Source organism: Myotis daubentonii, chromosome X (genome assembly GCF_963259705.1).
Source record: "Myotis daubentonii chromosome X, mMyoDau2.1, whole genome shotgun sequence".
NCBI lineage: Eukaryota > Metazoa > Chordata > Mammalia > Chiroptera > Vespertilionidae > Myotis > Myotis daubentonii.
The window spans coordinates 120695620-120702479 of record NC_081861.1 but is presented as its reverse complement, the minus strand read 5'-3'; the positions used below and the strand labels follow the sequence as shown (position 1 = coordinate 120702479).

Here is a 6860-nt window from a genome sequence, read left to right as displayed (position 1 = left end):
CTTTCTGTATTTCAGTTGTAATTCCAGCTTGTTCCTGGGAGCATGTCCATGCAGCATCCTCCTACTCTGCTGCCACTTTTAATCTCAAAAACAATTACTTTAAATAAAGGTATTAAAATATAAATTACAAAAACAAATTTGAACTAATATACCATGCGTGCTTCTTTATTGATGTAATAAGTGACAAGCTGTAGTTTTTTGTGTGTTTTGTAAAATGCAGACTACTGCATCCACTTCTTCATTATATTTCTACATCTATAAAAAAGAGATAATACTGTATAGTACCTCAATTTTGTTAGTAGAGATTTATATAGTCATTTTAAACAATATGATGGTGTTATTAAATTTTACTTTTTACCATCATGCTGTATTTTAGTTTTCAATAACATGTTTAATTGTTCATAAATTTAGCTGGTTGTTTTGTGGGGTGTGTGTGTGTGTGTGTGTGTGTGTGTTATTTTGGCCACTCCATGTCAGGGTGCTAATTTTCTTTTGGTGAGTTTAAAAAGATATTTATTGGATCCAATTTAAATATAAAACTCCATCCATCTTCCAATTCCAAGTATATTATTATTAAATACTAGAGGCCTGGTGCACAAAATTCGTGCATTGGGGATGGGTGGGGGTTCCCTTAGCCCAGCCTGTGCCCTCTCGCAGTCTGGGACCCCTCCCTCCTTACTGCCCACCTGCTTGCTGCTTCCTACCGCTTGGCTTGCTGCTCCTTAGCGCTGCCCCAAAGGCCTTGGGTCTGCTGGGTGCCGGGCCTGCGGGTTTGTGTCTCTGATACCCCCAGCAGCCCCAGCACCTTGATGGCGGGGCTTGGGGCTGCGGGACTTTGATCAGGGCCCCAGCACCCAGGTGGTGGGCCTTGGGCCTGCATGTTTGTGTCTTCTATCAGGTCCCCAGCAGCCCCAGCACCGCCTAAATAACTTAAGGGAAACTATTTAGTCTTCTTTTAAAAGCAATCTAGTTTAAAAATGAGTTTCAGTTAAGAGAGAACAAAGAACATGGTACCTAAGAGTGAGATAGACAGACAGAGGAGGAAAGGCTGGGCACTGGTCAGGGGCTAACATGCCAACTGTTCTCCACCTGGGAAATGATGTAAAATCGGTTTCTTTAGTTTTCTGCTCAATGGTCTTCTCCAGAGAGTAGAGTGGCATCTGCTCGCTTCTCCCTGGGGCCTGGCTTGGTGGTCGCCTTGGGGTCTGGCTGCGCTCCAGCGGGATCCGCATGGGCCTGCCTGCTCCGCCTGGCCCTGTCCACACATTGCTTCCTCTGAGTCTTCCTTGGGCACAGCCCCGGTCCATCACCCCCTCCTGTGTCTCCCACCGCCAGGGCCAATAAAGAGGCCCACACAGAGTTCAGGTCTGCAAGGAGCTGGTCCTCTGCTTTCAGAACCTTCGGGATCTCCTCTTGCAATTGTTCCCTTCCATGACCTTCCTTCCCTACCTCCGGAATCTTCCCGGAGCACCGCATGCCTGCCCTCCACTAGAAGGTTGTCTTTGTGTGACTTTCAGGGCAGCCTTCAGGGCCCGGTGGCCGCACTGCGGCCCTTCCTGAGGCCCGGCCGGGAAGGCGGGCGGCTCCCCAGCAAGTCCAGCTGCACCAGGCACACATGCGCCCGCCCCGGACCCCGCCCTCCAGGCATGGCGGCTCCACACTGTGCTCAGGGCCTGGGTGCTGGGAGCTGGTCCATCCTTGCTGTTTCAAAGGACCTGGCATATATGGCATACTGTTCTTAAAATGTTTGCTCACCTTCTTGGCACTATGTGTTTTAACCAAGGTCTCCTCTCTGAGAAAGGTTGTTTCCCCAGGTAGGGATTTTCCCCTGAAGTTAGGGAGGGAATAAAACCCCTCAACTAAGTGCCAGGCGGGTAATTAATCCCTTTAATTACGAACAATCATGCTTAAACTACATAATCTTTTCTCCCTGGAATGGAGATAAGAAACGCCCTAACCTTTGTAATAGAGATTGATAGGATTGAATCAACTGGTATAAATACAAATGTAACAAGAGAGCAAGAGAAAGAACTTAGAAGACAGAACCTACACAGAACCTAGAGACAGAAGAACTTCGCTGGAGAGAACATGGCAAAAGATCCTGGACAGAAACTGGCAACAGAACCTAGAGACAGAACCTAGCGAGAGAACATGGCAAAAGATCCTGGACTGAACTTGACTATAGAACATGGCAAGAGAACCTGACTAGAGCCTGGTGACTGAACCTGGCTGGAGAACCTGGACAGAACCTGGCTGGAGATCCAGACCAGAACTTGGCTGGAGATCCTGGCTAGAGATCCTGGCTAGGCTGCTGATCAACTGAACGCTATCTCTGTGTCATTCCTTCTTCGCCAACTCCATCCACACCTTTGGGGGCCCCAGCACCTGGGAGTTAAGCAGCAGGGTGGTCCTGATGGGCTGGTGGCTGTGGCAGCCAAGCAGAGTTCCGACAGGCTGCGGCTGGGGGCGCCCTCTGGGTGGCGGCCCCTGCCAGCAGCTGCAAGAGGCTGGTCTCAGATTTGGACTTGAACAGGTGGGGCAGGCGGGGCAGCAGCTGGACAGGGTGGCGGCGGAGGCGGGGCGAGGGCAGGGGTGAAGGGGCTTGTGGTAAATCTAGGGGCCGGGGCGCTGGCTCCACCACAGGGGCTGGGATTGCAAAGTCTTGCAAGGAGGTGGGGGAGAGGGTGCCGTAGGCGGAGTCCATGGAGCAGGAGCTGCCCTCCCCGGGGCCCAGAGCCAGCAGTTCGCTGGTAGGTGTGACAGATGAGGTGGTGGTACTGAGGGACATCTCGTCCAATTGGGAGCTGAAGGGACCACCCTCGAACTTGTAGAGGAGAGCGTTTCCCTGGGCTCCAGCACCACCACGGCCAGGGTCTCTGTGGAGCTGTCCGAGGCACAGTGCTGGGAGTCCAGTCTGTTGCTGCTTTTGCGCAGGATGGTGGGGAAGCTGGCGGCGGAAGTACTACTCTCCCCACCCTCTTCTTCCTCCTCATCTTCCTCCTCGTCCTCCTGCTCCTCCTCCTCCTCCTCTTCCAGGCTCTGTAGGTGCTGCTGGCTGCCCGTGTGCTCCTACGCATGCAGCTGCTGCAACTGGTTCTGGGCATTGTAAATGGAGTCCACCCAGCCCTGGCACAGAGCCTGCCCACTGGCCTGGAACGCGTAGACCCCCACGGCGCTTTGGAACTTGTTCAGGTAGATGAGGAGGAAGGAGCCAGGGTCCCGCAACTCCGGTACACGATCTTGTCCACCAGCAGTGGTGGCCTGATGACCCTGTCCCCTCAGCCTTCTTCACTGCCTTGGTCACTGAGAGCAGGTCTGTGAAGAGGAAGCAGTACACATCCGTCTTTCTGTCCTTTCCCTCCTTCATCCTCAGGCTGCCCCTCCAACAGCAGCTGGCGCGTCTCCTCTGGGGAGGCACAGGGATGGGCGCGGTCAGGTCCAGGTGCAGAAATTCCTTCAGGAGCTTGTCCACCTCGTCGTTGCTACCCTCCACCACCTCGTAGGCGTCCAGGCAGCTCACCACGGTGGCCAGCTGCTGCCGCATGCACGCGTTCACGTGGTGGATGAAGCGCTCCACGGAGCTGATCATAGTGATGCCGGCCTCCTTGGCACGGGACTCGTCCGTCTTCCTCAGCACCGACTTGAGCAGCAGCGGGTACTTGGTGAGCCTCCAGTGGGGCTGGGCGAGCATGTCGCTCAGCTTCAGCCGCTGGCACTGCTGGTGCTTCTCGGCCCATGTCACCTAGGCCCGGAAGAGGTCGTTGTCGCGCAGCAGGCTGCGCATGTACTCCATGCAGCCCTCCTCCTCCATGCAGTGCCGGATGTAGAGCTTGAAGAGGGATCGAACATCTCGAAGCCTTTGAGGAGGTCCCGGGCTGCAGCAGCCCCCGCGTGGGCAGCGCCTTCTCCACCATTGGTGCCATCACGCTGCCCCACAGCCCGCGGTGCAGATGCGCGATCTCGGGGATGTTGCTGAACAGGAGCGTGTCTTGGAGGTGTCGGGACTTCTCCCCAGGGCGACCCTTTACCCGGGAGTCCCTGCCGCTCCATTCACCCCCTCGGCCAGCGGGGAGCACCCTCGGTGGGTCTGCTGCTCTGGGTGCTGGAGAGGAGAAGACCGTGGAGGGCGAGGCCCTGAAGCAGGAGGAGGCCCCAGAAGGCGGGGGGCTCCCCAGCACATCCTGCTGCACCAGGCCCTTGTGCCCCACCCCCACCCGTGCCGCCCTCGAGGCCTGCAGGGCTCCACGCTGCACTCAGGGCCTGGGCAGCGCTCCAGGAGCAAGGCATGGAGGTGTCAGGACTCCTCCCCAGGGCAACCCTTCACCCAGGAATACCCACCGCTCCATTCACCCCCTCATCCAGCAGGGAGCGCCCTCGGTGGGTCCTCTGCTCTGGGAGCTGGGGAAGAGGAGGCTGGTGGAGGGCAAGGCCCTAAAGCAGGAGGAAGTCTTAGAAGGCAGGCAAGGAGCCCAGGACTCAAGGCGCCCCCGCTGCCACCCCGCGTCTCCCTGGGGCCTGCACCCAGGAGTGCCATGGCTGCGGCAGGGCTACCGGCTGGGCTTGGAAGTGAGTCCTCCATGAACAGTCCCAGCAGCCTGCCTGGTGTGGGTGGGGATTTTGGGTCACCTTGAGGGAGGCTCCGGCCTTTCTCTGCTGCTCTCCTGGTGGAGTGGTGGGACACCAGCACTGAGGTCAGAGGAGCCGCCTTCCAGCCCCCAGGCCGCTTCTCCGAGTCGGAAGTTTCGCCATTGACCTCTGCCCAGGGTGCATAAACACACAGGGCTTTCATCAGGCTCCGCTGATCCCGGGCCGGGAGGCCTCTTGGCTCCGCTGATCCTGCGGCCCTGAGGCCTCACGGCTCTGCTGATCCCTGGGCAGTGAGGCCTCTCTGCTCTGCGGCTTGGACCTGAGTATGCAAATTAACCACCTATTTTAGCTTCTATAATTGAAACATCGTATCTTTTGGAGCTGTTGCTTCAGGAGCTCAGAGCCCTGCAGCCCCAAGCGGGGAACCTTGGCTTCCTCCAATTGCTGGGGCAACCAAGCCTCCTGTTCTTAGCTGCCTGGCTGCCAGCTGCCATCTTGGTTGGCAGTTAATTTGCATATCTCACTGATTAGCCAATGGGAAGGGTAGCGGATGTACTGCTAATTACCATGTTTCTCTTTTATTAGGTAGGATTTCAGTAAATTTCTCTGAACTCTACATATTGTCTCTTGAGAATGGAACATTCAAGGCAAAGTCAGAGTTTGCTATTGGATTTGAAGCTGCCAAACTCCTGCTCTCCTTTTCAGAAGCACATGAGGCAGGAATAGATTAGCTCATCTATCAACTGAGTGGGTTTCTTCTAATTAAGGTGGAAGCCCCACAAGGCAGCACATGGCCATTTTTGTTAGGATACAGGAACAGAAAAGCTCCATCTTATCATCAGAATATTGACTTCTTTTGTGTTCCACTAAATTTATTTGAAACCTCCGTTTTGTAGCTCGGCATGACCAGATAGCTTGCTTGACAAACCTACCCCTTGCTCAGACTGCCTTAGCTGGTTTTGCTAACATATCTTTAGTCTAAAGAAAAAAAATGCAAGAATGCAAAGTATAAAATAAGGGTTTGGGGCTGAGTTCCTGACATTTCCGTTTTACATACCCCCTTTTAGCAAACAAGTTAGGGCATGGCTCACAGCTGCAAAATCCAAATGTCTGCCTTGAATGGTTGTTTAACTTATGGTATAAAGAAAACAGAGTCTAAGTTTGACTCTTAACTCTGCCAGTGTGTGTCCTGCATCATATTAGTTATCTATGCCTCAGAGTCCGTGTTAATAGGAGCAATGTATTAATGGTATTCACTTTATAAAGCTGTGATGAGGATTCTGTGAAATGATATATAGACAAAGTGTTTCACATAGCATTAAAGTAAGCAGTCAATAAATGATAATTTAGAAGATTGTGAAATTACAATCCATCCAGAAAAAAAAGTAAAACCCAATAAACAGTTTTCCCTCTTCAAAATCTGATACGTATTTCCCACTTACAGCTCATTGCTACTCTGATCATCCAGACACATTGTAAGTGCCCAATAATCATATATATTAATGGCTACCATATTGGACAGTGAAGAAATGGAATTTGGGTAAATTAAGGAAAAGAGTTGTGGTCTTGAGCAGCGTTCTTGTCCCTCAGCCACAATTCCCACAGGTTTTTACAGCCCAAAGTTTCAGGGACTTCTCTTCCCAGCTCTGGGACCCTGGGCTCAGGTCTGGTGTGGGGCTGGGACCCCTTGCTCCTCACAGGCGGCCTCCACAGCCTTGATATCCCTCCCAATTAAAAACACACCACACATGGGTATCGGACCAGCCCATTCCTCACTTCCACCCCTCCTACTAGTCTCATTGTGCTTTCTTCATTAATTCTCTAGTTGTAGGACTTCCATTAAGCCAGCTTTCAGGTGGTTCTGAATGATGGTTGTTCTGTATTTCAGCTGTCATTTTGATGTGGTTGTGGGAAGTGGTGAGTACTGAGTTTACCTACATCACCATCTTAGTTCTATTAAAAACTCACTTTTATTATGAAAAGTCTAACAAAATGAGAAGACAGTTCCTTCAATACAGTTTATTAAAACTCTATTGTATTCTCTCTTGGCCTTATCTTAGCATTCTATTCAAAACGTTATCACTGAGGATGGTTCTGTAACAGTAACTAAGTACAGTGTGTCCTATATAGGAACGCTGATTAGTTTATCTTGGTATCTTAAAATTCCATGTCTTATTGTACTAATGTTTTTTACAGTAACTATCATATTAAGTCAGAACTTTAACATTATGACTCATAAATAACATGAAACTTGCCACCCATAAATCCCAGCA

At 51.9% G+C, this 6860-nt stretch overlaps 1 pseudogene; it reads right to left on the bottom strand.

Moving 5' to 3' along the window:
• Positions 1 to 221: 221 nt before the first annotated feature.
• On the bottom strand, positions 222 to 6100 carry LOC132223695 (pleckstrin homology domain-containing family G member 5-like; annotated as a pseudogene).
• Between the last annotated feature and the right edge of the window lie 760 nt (positions 6101 to 6860).